This window comes from Globicephala melas, chromosome 6 (genome assembly GCF_963455315.2).
Source record: "Globicephala melas chromosome 6, mGloMel1.2, whole genome shotgun sequence".
Lineage (NCBI taxonomy): Eukaryota > Metazoa > Chordata > Mammalia > Artiodactyla > Delphinidae > Globicephala > Globicephala melas.
In genome coordinates, this window is record NC_083319.1 from 90,684,543 (window position 1) to 90,699,377 (window position 14,835).

At 42.6% G+C, this 14,835-nt stretch overlaps 1 pseudogene; it reads left to right on the forward strand.

The window, feature by feature from the left end:
- Window positions 1-889: 889 nt before the first annotated feature.
- On the forward strand, window positions 890-1,964 carry LOC115850034 (serine/arginine-rich splicing factor 3 pseudogene; annotated as a pseudogene).
- The last annotated feature ends 12,871 nt before the right edge of the window (window positions 1,965-14,835 follow it).

Consider the following 14,835-nt stretch of genomic DNA (forward strand, 5'->3'; position numbering starts at 1 on the left):
CTCTCTCTCGCTCTCCTCTCCATATCTCTCTCCCTCTCTTCCTCTCCCTCCCTCTCCCTCCATCTCTCCCTCTCTCTCTCTCCCTCTCCCTTGTCTCTGCCTCTCCATCTCTCCCTCTCTGGGAGGGAGTGAGGGAGATGGAGAGATGGAGGGAGCGGGAGAGTTGGAGGGAGAGGGAGAGGGAGGAGAAGGAGGGAGGGAGAGGGAGAGAGGGAGAGGGAGGGAGAGAGGGATAGAGGGAGGGAGAGAGGGATAGAGGGAGGGAGGGAGGGAGGGATAGAGGGAGGGAGGGAGAGACGTCTTTCGCTCCCTCCCTCTATCCCTCTCTCCCTCTCCCCCCTCTCTCTCCCTCTCCCCCCATCCTGCTCTCTCTCCCTGTCCCTCCACCTCCTTCCCTCTCCAGAGAGGGAAGGAGGTGGAGGGACAGGGAGAGGGAAAGAGGTAGAGGGAGGGCGTGCGGAACAGGGAAACAGGGACAGGGAAAGAGGAAGGGAGAGAGGGACGGGGGAGGCGGGAAGAGGGAGGGGGGAGGTGGGAGAGAGACGGGGGAGACGGAGGAGGTAGAGGGAGGGGGAGGGGAGAGGGAGAGGGATGTGGGAGAGCGAGGGGGAGATGGAGGTGGAGAGGGAGTTGGGAGAGGGACGGGGAGAGGGATGGGGAGGGGGGAAGGGGGGAGGGAGAGAGGGAAAGAGAGAGACGCAGAGGAAAGAGGGAGAGGGAAGGGGGGGACAGAGGGAGAGAGGGAGGGGGAGAGGGACGAGAGGAAGCAGGGAGAAAAGAGAGAAAGAACACACCATGTACATTTCTGTCAAATGACACCGGGGATCCTTACACAACCAGGAGAAAATAACACAGCGAGGCTCTTTCTCAGCTGGAACTGGAACTGCAGATGGGGCGAAACACCACCAGGGTGGCCACACATGTCCAGCTGCCCCCCCAGCCCCCTGAGTCTGGTCACCAGGGCTCTGAGTGTTTGATCCAGGGACCTGGGGTTCACCCTGTCACCCTGGAGGTCGGGCCTAGACAGCAGGGCCCCGGGCTGGACACATGGGGGGAAAAGCATCCCCACAGGACAGCTTGTGCGAGCCGATTCAGCTGCGAGATTCTAGAGGCCCGGGATCACCCTGTGGCCCATGAAACCCAGGAGCCAGGAGGGTCTTGCATCGGGATTCCTGTCCGTGGGACTATAACGTTTGTGTAAGGAATCTTGGAAACAATGGTAACAAGAGTGAATTCGAACGAGCTTTAGGATATTATGGACCACTCCGAAGTGTGTGGGTTGCTAAAAACCCTCCCGGCTTCGCTCTTGTTGAAAATGAAGATCCCCGAGATGCAGCGGATGCTGTCTGAGAACTAGACGGGAGAACACTCTGTGGCTGCCGAGTAAGAGTGGACCTGTCCAATGGGGAAAGGAGAAGTCGAAATCGTGGCCGCCTCCTCCTTGGGGTCGTCGCCCTCGAGATGATTATCGGAGGAGGAGTCCTCCCCCCCCTAACCACAGATGTCCAAGACGGAGAAGCTTCTCCCGCAGCCAGAGCAGGTCCCTTTAGTAGATATAGGAGAAGAGAGAGATCACTGTCCCAGGAGAGAAATCGCAAGCCGTCCCGATCTTTCTCTAGGTCTCCTAGCCGATCCAGGTCAAATGAAAGGAAATAGCAGACCACTTTGCAAGAGGAGTGGTGCACAGGAAATAACTTCATTTGACAGGAGTATGTACAGAAAATTCAAGTTTCGTTTGAGACTTCCGAAGCTTGATGCACTTTTTAAATGTTTTAGCTGTTCACATTTGTTTGTCTCTTGGGACAGTGACACATAAAGGTGTCATTCTCTATGGTTTGAAATGGGTCATATGAGGCATGTAATATGAAGAATTGTTTCTTTACAATGTTCTCTTAAGCAAAATTGAATTTGCTTTGAATTTTTGGTCTTGCCTAGACTGAGAATAAAACTCTAACTCCTGCCCACCTAAAGTGTGATGTTTATTATTATGGAAACAACACTGGCAAACATTGAAGAGACTTTCTGTAGCTGGGATATGGTATGCAGCTGTAGTTAAGCAAGCAGTCTTTAAAAGGTGCTGTGAACACAAGCCAGCAGGTACAAGTGAAAGCTGCACCCTTACCCTAGATTAGAGGTTTAAGAATTCCACTAGTCTTCACACTGGACAAGAGGTTGTCCAGTGAGTTTAGAATCTAAGAAGTTTCAAGGAAGTTAGTTTCCCTTTGAGTTAGGTCATAAGTCCCCTCTGTGATTGCCGTACATGAATACATAGCTCTTTGTAATGTTTTTTGGAAGTTGAGATGATCAAGATACCAGTGTCTTGCCAGATGAAGAGTATATTGTAGAGCTGAACTTTGAGTTACTGTGCAATTTTTTTTCATGCTGTCATTCGTAATATGTTTTGTGAGACTCCTTGGGATTAAAGTTTTGGTTCCAAAAGGAACAAAGAAAAAAAAAAGGATCCACCTGCCAATGCAGGGGACACGGGTCCGAGCCCTGGTCCGGGAAGATCCCCTGTGCCGCAGATCAACTAAGCTCATGGGCCACAACTATTGAGCCTGTGCTCTAGATCCTGGGAGCCACAACTACTGAGCCCCCATGCCACAACTACAGAAGCCCGCACAGCTAGAGCCCGTGCTCCGAAACAAAAGAAGCCACTGTAATGAGAAGCACGTGCCCGCAACAAAGAGGAGCCCCTGCTCGCCGCAACTAGAGAAAGCCCGTGTGCAGCAATGAAGACCCAACGCAGCAAAAAAAAAAAAAAAGACGATACCGGCCAGGTGATCAAGGGTAAAATTGTTTGTCACAAGTCCCGTTGATGGGGTGTATCCTTGATGTGTGTATCCTTGATGGTGTGTATCCTTGATGATGTGACCTGAGGAGAATGACATTTTTATCTGTGTCTGGATCTTCCGCCCCAAACCCCGTAACTCCAGCCCAACCATAAGAAAAACATCAGAAAACCAACAGACAAACAAATTGAGGGACAAAATACCTGACCAGTCCTCCTCAAAACTTTCAAGGTATTAAAACCCAGGGACGTCTGAGAAATGTCACAGCCCAGAGGAGACTGGGACAGAAAAAGGATGTTAGGGGAAAGCTAGGGAAATTCTAGTAAAGTGTGGACTTTAGTTAATAATAACGTATCCATCTCGGTTCCTTAGTTGGATAAGCATGTCGTACTAACGTACTAAAGTACTAACGTGTTGGAAATAGGGGTACTGGGTCGGGGGTCCACAGCACTCTGCACACTCTGTACAGATCTTTGCAACTTTTTTGTAACTCTAAGCTATTCTAAAATTAAGCAACTACTAAACAGAGATAAGAATGTTATTTCCCTGATTTGAACATGCCTGAGTTTGTTTTCATGGTCACATTTGTGCTATCTGGATGTGTCTTGGAATCAGTAGCAAAGGAGAGTTGCCAGCCCCTGGGAAGATGCGGCTGGTTTGCAGGTGGCTTGCTCTGGAGCTGAAGACCACGGTGGGAAGTCTGCAGCCTCGGGCTGCACTTAGAACCATGGGAGGGGATGGGCCAGCTCAGTTAGGGATGGAACCTATAAATAAAACTCTCTTTCTTTTCCATTATGGCTTATCACAGGATATTGAATATAGTTCCCTGTGCTAGACAGTAGGACCTTGTAGCTTATCCATCCTATATTTAATAGTTTGCCTCTGCTAACCCCAAACTCCCAATCCAACCCTCCCTCCCTCTTTCTCCCCCTTGGCAACCACAAGTCTGTTCTCTATGTCTGTGAGTCTGTTTTTGTTTCGTAGACAAGTTCATTTGTGTCGTATTTTGGATTTCACATATAAGAGAGATCATATATGTGTCTTTCTCTTCTGACTTACTTCACTTAGTATGATGATCTCTAGGTCCATCCACGACGTTTCTGCAAATAGCATTATTTCATTCTTTTTATGGCTGAATATATTCCATTGTATATATGTACCACATCTTCTTTATCCATTCATCCATCAGTGGACATTTAGGTAGCTTCCACATCTTGCCTATTATAAATAGTGATGCAATGAACATTGGGGTGCATGTATCTTTTCTTTCTTTCTTTCTTGCTTTTCTTTCTTTCCTTTCTTTTTCTTTCTTTCTTTCTCTTCTTTCTTTCTTTCTTTCTTTCTTTCTTTCTTTCTTTCTTTCTTTCTTTCTTTCTTTCTTTCTTTCTTTCTTTCTTTCTTTTTCTTTCTTTTCTTTCTTTCTTTTTCTTTCTTTCTCTCTTTATTTTTTTGTCACACAGCATGTGGGATCTTAGTTCCCTGACCAGAGATGGAACCCATGCTCCCTGCACCGGAAGCACAGAGTCTTAACCACTAGACCACCAGGGAAATCCCAGGGGTGTATGTATATTTTTGAATTAGAGTTTTCTCCAGATCTATGCCCAGGAGTGGAATTGCGGGACCCTATGGCAGCTGTATCTGTTCTCTGCACGTCTCACATCAACCACCTGCACTCCACTGCTTGCTCTCAACGTCATCTTCGGGGAACACAACCTGCGACAGGGACCTTGACAAGAAGAAATGGCTCAGGGAAAAGCTACCTGCACAGGGAGGAGATAGAGGCCATCGACCCTGGGGTGCGGCGGGGAGAGTGGGCACGGAGATTTGTCATTTCATCCCTGATACTCAGCCCTCCTGGCTGCCCCACTCTAGGTCACCTCGGGATACAGAGGTGACCCGGTTAAGAGTCCCAGCCTGTGCAGGAATCTAGGGGCACCAGCGGGTCTGAATAATATTAGTGCAGGCTCTCCCCCATGGCACTGGGGTTATTTGGGGCGGGTCATTCTCTGCTGGGGGCCCCTCCTGGGCACTGTGTGGGGTTCAGCAGCATCCCTGTCCCCACCCATTTGATTCCAGGGGCCCCTTCCCCCCCAGTTGTGACAACCACAGATTTTCCCCAGACATCACCGAAGAACTGGGTGAGGCAGAAGCAGGATGGCCCTGGGTGAGGAGCTGTGTTGAAGCAGCTGTGTTGAAGCAACCAGCCTGGCTTAGGGCAAGGTCTGCCCCGGTCCCGTCTGAGCCTGCATTTAGAACTGCCCCTTCCTCTCCCACCTCCCATGCCCTGCAGTGGTCCCCGAGACATCATCCCCATGTAACAAATCACACCTTCTCAGTTTACTGTCCCCAGCACCTAGAAGAGTGTCTGCTATGTAGTAGATGCTTCCTAAATACTTGCTGAATAAAGGAGTTGAATAAAGGGATGAGTGGATGAATGAATGAAGGTTACCATGGAAGGAGGGGGGAGATTCCCTTTCTGGCTCTCGGGGGTTGGGATATCAAATGAAAGATCCATCCTAAATAGGCTGACCAGCCTTCTGGGGTTCCCCGGAAATGAGGGTTTCCCCACAGTTCCAGCGCTCAAACCTGAGCGGTCCTGGGCAAACTGGGGGCGGGTGTTGGTCACCCTGTGTAAACACAGTAACAATTGCAACTGCAATAGCATTGGTCGAGGACCTCTACGGTCTTATTGACCAGGCCCAGTTCTTTACCTGGCGGGGAAGGGTGGGCCGGGATTGGAATTCCGGTGATCCAGGGTGGGCGGGTGAGGGCACACCCCGGGCTTGTGTAGGGGAGTCCAGGAAGGTTCTGGGGGAAATGACAGTGACACAGGAGGGAGGGAGGAGTCTAAGGAAGAACATCCCACACGACAACGTGTGCCAATGGCCCTGGGCCCAAGGTCACACCTGACCAGGGCTTGCTTTTTTTCTTTTTTTTCTAATTTACTTTTTCCCACATGGATATGCAATTGTCCTAATGCCATTTATTGAAAACTCCTTAATTTCCCCACTTTCTGTCATATCAAGTTCTCATCTATCTGTTTCTGGACCTTTATTCTCTACCATAGAGCTATACGTCCCATCCTTGCACCACTAGGGCTGTTTGATCACTATAACTTTATTTTTTATTCATTTATTTCTTTGGCCGTGCCGGGCGGCATGTGGGATCTTATTTCCCTGACCAGGGATCGAACCCGCACCCCTTGCAGTGGAAGCTCAGAGTCTTAATCGCTGGACCTCCAGGGAAGTCCCCAGGGCTTGCTTTGACATCCATCGAATGGTGGCGGGTGGGCACGGGGAGCAGCTGTCTGTGAGCCATCCTGTGTAGAAATGCAGGGTGGAGGGCAGGACAGCTGGAGCGGGAGGGGAAGAGGCGGAGGAGGGAGGGAGGGAGGGAGGGATGGCGGGCGGGCGAGAGACAGACAGAGAGTTTCCGGAGACACTAGCTCTGGCCGTGTCCTAGGGCATGAAAGCTGAAAATAGCTCCTAGTGCCGGGAGCCTTGGAGCCGGAGCCTGGGAGCCAGGGTGACTGGCTCTCCTCCCTGGTGTGTGTGTGTGGGGGGGAGGGGGGTTGGGCTCTGGACTTCTCAGGCTGGGAATGGGGTGCACGGAGCAGGGACGGAGCAGGGACCCTTCTCTCTGGGACCTCGCGGGCCATCCTTAGCTCACAAAGCTGAGCCACTCCTGGCCCTACGAGTGGGGGGCTTATCCTCCCTGTCCCCTGGATCACACCCCCTCACACACAACTTCCCCTTGTGTGCTCCCAGCAACCAAGAGAATGTGTTTTTAGAAGATTTGGGGGATGGGGTGTAAACATACAAACAAGAGCAGAATGGATACTTTTTCAGAATGGGAATGGTTCTGTGTAACCCCATCCCCAGGGTAACCAGAGTCCTGACCTCTAACACCCTTGACGAGTCAGCCTTGGTCTGGGCTTGCAGACCCACGGAAGCTTCCTCATCCCCTCCTTCAGACCCCGTCTCTCCCTCGGCATCTTTGTGAGAGGCACCCGGGGAAGTGGGACTGCTAGGCTGTACTGCTGCTAGAACTCCACCTGGGCTCCACCAGGCTCCAGCCCCCCGCCCTGTGCACGTCTCTGACCCTGAGGCACCTCAACTGGTAGGAGCGGCATCACCTTCCCTCCCGGGACTTGTGACACTTAAGGGAGACACAGAAAGGACAAGCGTTTGGCTCCCTGGTTGGCAAAGAGCAGGTGCTCAATTGTCATAAGTGTCCGTATCAGTGAGCGTTCTCCAGACAAACAGAATCCATAGGGTGTGTGTGTATATACACACACACGTACATATGTACACGCATACAAAAATATACAGCTCTATATATATGCAGTACGCATACAGACATATACACATATCGTATATGCAATACGCAAATATATATATACACACATATATATAAAATGCAGTTTGTATATATACAGTATGTCTACACACATATACACATAATATATACAATAGACACATACATATACACTATACATACACACATATGAAATGCATAGTTTGTATATATATACAGTATGTACACATACGTATAAGATATGCAATGTACACACCTAGGTTCGTCTATATCCTACATATATACACACATACAAAGATATTTAGGTGTGTATATATACAGTATACATACATACACATATAATATATGCAATACATACACGTACATACATATAGACACACATATACACCTACATATAAAAGCATGTAGAATAAAAATATATATGTACTGCATCTATAAATTCGTCGTATATATACACACACATATCACATATAGGATACATACACATACACACCTATATGTAAAGATGTGCATGTACATACACATATAAATACATAGGCAAGTGTGTATCATTTCCTCTAAGATCAGGAACAAGACAGGGATGTCCACTCTTGCCACTTTTATGCAACATAGTTTTGGAAGTCCTAGCCACAGTAATCAGAAAAGAAAAAGCAAATAAATGGACCCAAATTATAAAAGAAGAAGTAAAACTATCACTGTTTGCAGATGACATGATACTATACATAGAAAATTGTAAAGATGCTACCAGAAAACTACTAGAGCTTATCAATGACTCAGTAAAGTTGCTGGATACCCAGAAGTCTGTTGCATTTCTACATACTAACAATGAAAGATTGAAAAGAGAAATTAAAGAAACAATCCCATTTACCATCACCTCAAAAAAATAAAATACCTAGGAATAAACCTACCTAAGAAGACAAAAGACCTGTAGTCCAAAAACTATAAGACACGGATGAAAGAAATCAAAGGTGACACAAACGGATGGAAAGATATTCCATGTTCTTGGATTGGAAGAATATTATCAAAATGACTATATTACCCAAGGCAATCTGCAGATTCAATGTAATCCCTATCAAATTACCAATGGCACTTTTCACAGAGCTAGAACAAAAAAGTCTTAAAATCTGTATGGAGACACAAAAGGTCCTGAATAACCCAAGCAATCTTGAGAAAGAGAAACAGAGATGGAGCAATCAGGCTCCCTGATTTCTAACTATACTACAAAGCCACAGTCATGAAAACAGTATGGTAGTGGCACAAAAACAGAAATATAGATCAATGGAACAGGATAGAAAGTCCAGAGATAAACCCACAGACCTATGGTCACCTAATCTATGACAAAGAAGGCAAGACTATACAAAGGAGAAAAGACAGTCTCTTCAATAAATGGTGCTGGGAAAACTGGACAGCTTCATGTAAATAAAAAAAAAAACTCAACATGGATAAAAGACCTAAATGTAGGACCAGATACTATATAACTCTTAGGGGAAAACATAGGCAGAATGCTTTGCAACATAAATTTCAGTAATATTTTTCCTTATCTCCTAGAGTAATGGAAATAAAAACAAAAATAAAAAAATGGGGCCTAATTAGACTCAAAAACTTTTGCACATCAATGGAAACCATAAACAAAATGAACAGACAACCCATAGAATGGGAGAAAATATTTGCAAACCATGTGACCAACAAGGGATTAATCTCCAGAATTTACAAGCAGCTCGTGTGGCTCAATATCAAAAAGTAAACAACCCAATCAAAAAATGGGCAGAAGACCTTAATTGACATTTCTGCAAAGAAGACATGCAGATGGGCAAGAGTCACATGAAATTTGCTCAACATTGCTAAGTATTAGAAAAAGGCAAAACAAACTACAGTGAGATATCGCCTCACACCAGTCAGAAAGGCCATCATCAAAAATCTGCAAACAATAAATGCTGGAGAGGGTGTGAAGAAAAGGGAACCTTCTACACTGTTGGTGGGATTGTAAATTGGTACAGCCACTATGGAGAACAGTATGGAGGTTCCTTAAGAAACTAAAAATGGAGCTACCATATGATCCAGCAATCCCACTCCTGGGCATATGTCTGGAGAAAAACATGGTTCGAAATTATACATGCACCCAATGTTCATGGCAGCACTGTCCACAATATCCAAGACATGGAAGCAACCTAAATGTCCACCAAAAGAGGAATGGATAAAGATGAAGTGGTACATATATACAATGGTATATTACCCAGCCATAAAAAAAGAATGAAATAATGCCATTTGCAGCAATATAGATGGACCTGTAGATTATCATACTAAATGAAGTAAGTCAGACAAAGTCAAATATAATATGATATCGCTTATATGTGGAATCTTAAAATAATGATACAAATGAACTTATTTACAAAACAAACAGACTGACAGACTTAGAGCATGAACTTTTGGTTACTGGGGAGGGAGGGGTGGGGGGAGGGATAGATAGGGATTTTGAGATTGACACGTACACACTGCTGTATTTAAAATACATAACTAACAAGGACCTACTGTATAGCACAGGGAACTCTCCTCAATATTCCGTAATAACCTAAATAGGAAAGGAATTTGAATAAGTACTTATACATGTATATGTATAACTGAGTCACTTTGCTGTACACCTGAAACTAACACCACATTGTTAATCAATGATACTCCAATATAAATAAAAATTTAAAAAATAAAGATAATGAGATTCCTTTAAAAAAAATAAAACATACACATCTTGACATTAAAATACCGAAAAAAACCCCATGTTCCAGAAGGATATCAACAATATATTATTCATATAAAGTTTATAAATTAATAGAAGCCTACTATGTATTTTAATTAACATTATTTATATATGAGTTCATTAAGTTACTCTTTATTAATATTTATATACATTTATATATATTTACAGTAATAACAATATATAAATCGTCTGGGTGAATTCCCAAGAAGATGAAAAACATGGAAATTTATAGAAATGAGGGGAATTGTAGAGGAGTAGTTATCTAAAATCTGAGAGTGAAAGGAACTGTAATTGCTAACTCTAATTTTTCTTCCTTTTCTTTTTACAGACATATAAATGCCAATCATTTTTAAAATCTCATAGTTGGTATGTGCCTGAAAGTTACCAGCCATACCTTTTATTTATTTGAATATTATTTTATAAGATTGGAATTAACATTAAAATGGAAACAAAAAAATGTGTAGACATAGATTTTTATAGAGCGAGTTCCATGGAGGCCAATGCAAGGAGGGGAGACATTTTGAGAAAGAATTACTTTGAACTTGACTTGCAAGTTGATAACTGTTGGGGAAGGGAGTTTAATGCAACATAAACTAAGAAATATTATTTTATTTCCTTCTAGCCTTTGAAATGTTTCAACTGAATTTAGTAGTCTAAAACTTGGCACTGAAGAGCTAGTAAATAAAGATATTCATTAAATTGAGCAAATAAGTGGAACCCCTTTTCCACTTGATGACAAGGTAGATAATCTTCATGCTTCCTGAATTCTCCCTTAGGATTGATATTACTGGAGGTGTGTGTATGTTGGTGTTATGGCCCCACTGGGTCATTACTTTTCTAGTTTCATTACTTCATTTGTTAGATCTGCTCTCAAAGGGTCAGTGTACTGGTTGAGTTTTGTCTCAATGCAATGCCAGCTTTAGTATGTCAGAGCTGTTACAATCCCTGAGATTGGTTTTAACCCCAGCTCTGACTTTGTCTGTCTCTGTGCCATTTTTTTCTATCTGCAAAATGGGGACAACTACTGTAGAAGGTTAATGCATGCAAAGGTGTTAATACAAGTAATATCCTTATAAGAGTGAGTGGCATGCTCAATAAAAGTAAAAAGAAAACAATAATATTCGTGGGGGTTCTCTCAGTCATTCTGTATGTCTGTCTGCAACTTCTTTTTCTAATGACTAGAGCAAAGCCAGGTTTTCAATACAATATCCTCTTTAACTTTATCATATTACTATTATAAATAGAGAGTTTATCCTTTTTGGTTCAAATCCTTCAGTGTTTCTTAGAAATATTTATGACAATGATAAAACTCACAACATTTCACTGGGCAAGCTGCCTCTGATATATTGTGTTTTCTAGACTTAAACCTACTGCAAGTTTGAATCCTCTTTGGTATGAGCTGTGCTTTTCTTTCTCAAAGGGCAAGAATACATCACTGTATTATTTCTAAGAATGTCTTTTATATTAAATTTGACACCAGCCTTTCCTTTACTCATACTGAATGATGTCACTTCAGAAAGCATTTGAAGACTTGCATAAGAAACATTTCAGGGAGGAAGATACATAGCAAAATTGTGGAGGTAAGAATGGATTTAGGTATTTTCTGCTTTTTACAATACTGGAATAGCTTGTAACAGATTAATTCAACTGCTGGAAAAAAAATAGGTAAGTTCGTTAAATTAAAAGAATATTATTTGTGGGCATCAGAGAGACACAAAGCTAGAGTAGATTTGATAGACTAAGTCCTAAAAGAAGGAAATGCATCATTGTGAGTCTGATACTCTGCACCACTTTTTCACTTAGGTAACTGCCAATTCATAAGCCAAATTATCAAAACACAGTAATATAGATCTATCTCACCACCACAGCCAATTAAATGTTGGCCAAAGAAGCTAGAGAAAAAAGAACACATAAGGCATGAGTACACTTATATAAATTTAAAGGATTTTTTGTTGGTAAGAGTAATTATTTTAAAGAGAATGAGGTTTAGTTCACAGGAGGGTTCATATGAGAAGAATCTGGTATGCTAGTTATGACCAATTTCTCCATCTACTGATAGCTAGATGGGTGTCCTTCCTTGTGAAAATATACAATTTGTGAACTCTGTATGTCTGACTTTAGTAAATATGCCACTAATAGTTAAAATTTTCCATTTGTCAATGTTAGGAAACAAAATCTTGTGTCCTAACTAGTGCTTGGTTCAATGCAATGACAATATGCACATTCAGTCACAGTAATTAATAGAAAAAGAGACTTACTTTTACTTAAAAGGAAATAAACTTTATCTTTTGATGGGAAAATTAGGAAATTAGCTTCATTAATTCTTCCTCTCCTTCACCTGTCTGCCTGCCTGCCTTCCTTCTTTTTTCTTTTACTCTTTCAACAAATATTTCTCATCTATACTCTGCCAGATGCTGTACATAATATCTGGGCATTCTGTCAACATTGAACTATTTTTGGTGAGATGAGAATCTCAATTTACAAAATAAGATCATGGAGAAGAAATCTATCAGAAAGTTCAGACAAAACATTTGTAGGAGAAGTGAGAGACTCTAGTGCTATATAAGTCAAGGGAAGAAAGGATTGAAAGAGGGAGCAATTATTTGAAGGAAGGGATGTAGATATTTTAATTGGAGAGACGGGGAAAAATGGAGAGGAGGGTGGAACTACTAAATGGGAGGTTAGGCAGTCGGCAGTCAGAACCCTAAATGGAAACAATGCTTTCAGCAAGTTAGATTTGAGCTAAAGAGGTATATGTGGTTCTGCGGTTTAGAGTTTGTGATTGCTTGTCTTTAGATCAAAGAGAATGGAACGTGTACAGGCATACCTCGGAGGTATTGTGGTTTGGTTTCAGACCACTGCAATAAAGAAAATACCACAATAAAGTGAGTCCCAAATTTTAAAAAATTTCCCAGTTCATATAAAAGTTATTTTTACACTATAATCTGTTAAATTGCAGTAGCATTATGTCTAAAAAGACAATGTACATACCTTAATTGAAAAATACTTTATTGCTAAGAAATGCTAAACATAATCTGAGCCTTCAACAAGTTGTCATCTTTTTGCTAGTGGAGGGTCTTGCCTTGATGTTGATGGCTACCAACTGACCAGGGTGGTGGTTGTTGAAGGTTGGGATGGCTGTGGCGTTCCTTAAAATAAGACACCAATGAAGTTTCCCATATCAACTGACTCTTCCTTTCATGAACAATTTCTCGATAACATGCAATGCTGTTTGACAGCATTTTACCGACAGTAGACTTCTTTCAAAATTGGAGTCAATCCTCTCAAACCCTGCCACTGCTTTATCAACTAAATTTATCTAATATTCTAAATCCTTTGTTGTCATTTGAACAATCTTCAGAGCATCTTTACCAGGAGGAGATTCCACCTCAAGAAAACACTATCATTGCTCATCCATAAGAAGCAACTCCTTATCTGTTAAAGATTTATCCTGAGATTACAGCAATTCAGTCACATCTTCAGGCTCCACTTCTAATTCCAGTTCTCCTGCTACTTTCAAAGTCACCCATTAGGGTTGGGATCAACTTCTTTCAAACCCATGTTGATATTTTGACCTTTTCTCATAAATCACAAATGTTCTTAATGGCATCTAGAATGTGGCGAATTTTTTCCAGAAGGTTTTCAATTTATTTTGCCCAGGTCCATAAAAGGAATCACTATCTATGTCAGCTATAGCTTTATGAAGTGTATTTCTTAAATAAGACTTGAAAGTCAAAACTTCTCTTTAATCCATTGGCTACAGAATAGATGTTGTGTTAGCAGGCATGAAAACAACACGAATCTCATTGTATATCTCAATCAGAGCTCTTCGGTGACCAGATGCATTGTCAATGAACAGTAGTATTTTGAAAAGAATCTTTTTCTGAGCAATAGGCTTCAAAGGTGGGCTTAAAATATTCAGCAAACCATGCTATAAACAGATGTGCTGTCATCCAAGCTTTGGTATTCTATTTATAGAGCACAGGCAGAGTAGATTGAGCATAATTCTTAAGGACCCTAGGATTTTCAGAATGGTAAATTATTGGCTTCAACTTCAAGTCACCAGCTGCCTTAGACCCTAGCTAGATAGTCAGCCTGTTCTTTGAAACCAGGCATTGACTTCTCCTCTTTAGCTATGAAAGTCCTAGATGGTATCTTCTTCCAGTATAAGGTTGTTTTGTCTACATTGAAAATCTGTTGTTTAGGGTAGCCACCTTCCTTAAGGACCTCAGCTAGATCTTCTTGATAACTTGCTGCAGCTTCTAAATCAGCACTTGCTGCTTCATCTTGCATGCACTTAACATTAATGGAGACAACTTATTTCCTTAAGCCTCATGAACCAGTCTCTGCTAGCTTCAAACTTTCCTTCTGCAGCTTCCTCACCTCTCTCAACCTTCATGGAATTGAAGAGATTTAGGGCCTTCCTCTGAAGAGATTTAGGGTCTTCCTCTGGATTAGTCTTTAGCTTAAGGGAATGTTGTGACTGGTTTGATTTTTTGATGCAGACCACTAAAACTTTTTCCATATCAACAATAAGGCTGCTTTGCTTTCTTGTGTTCACTGGAGTAGCATTTGTAGTTTCTTCCAAGAACTTTCCCTTTGCATTCACAAGTTGATTAACTGGCAGCACAAGAGGCCTAGTTTTCAGTCTATCTGCTTTTAACGTGCCTTTCTCACCCAGCTGCATCATTTCTAGAGTTTGATTTAAAGTAAGAGACATGTAACTCTTCCTTTCATTTGAAAACCTAGAGGTCATTGAAGGGTTATTTACTGACCTAATTTCAGTATTGTTGTGTCTCAAGAATAGGGAGGCCCAAGGAGAGGGAGAGATGGAGAATGGCCCATCGGTGGAGCAGTCAGAACACACACATTTATTGATTAAATTTGCTGTCATATAGGTGTGGTTTGTGGCACCTCAAAACAATTACAACAGTAACGTCAAAGATCACTATTCGCAGATCACCATAACAAATA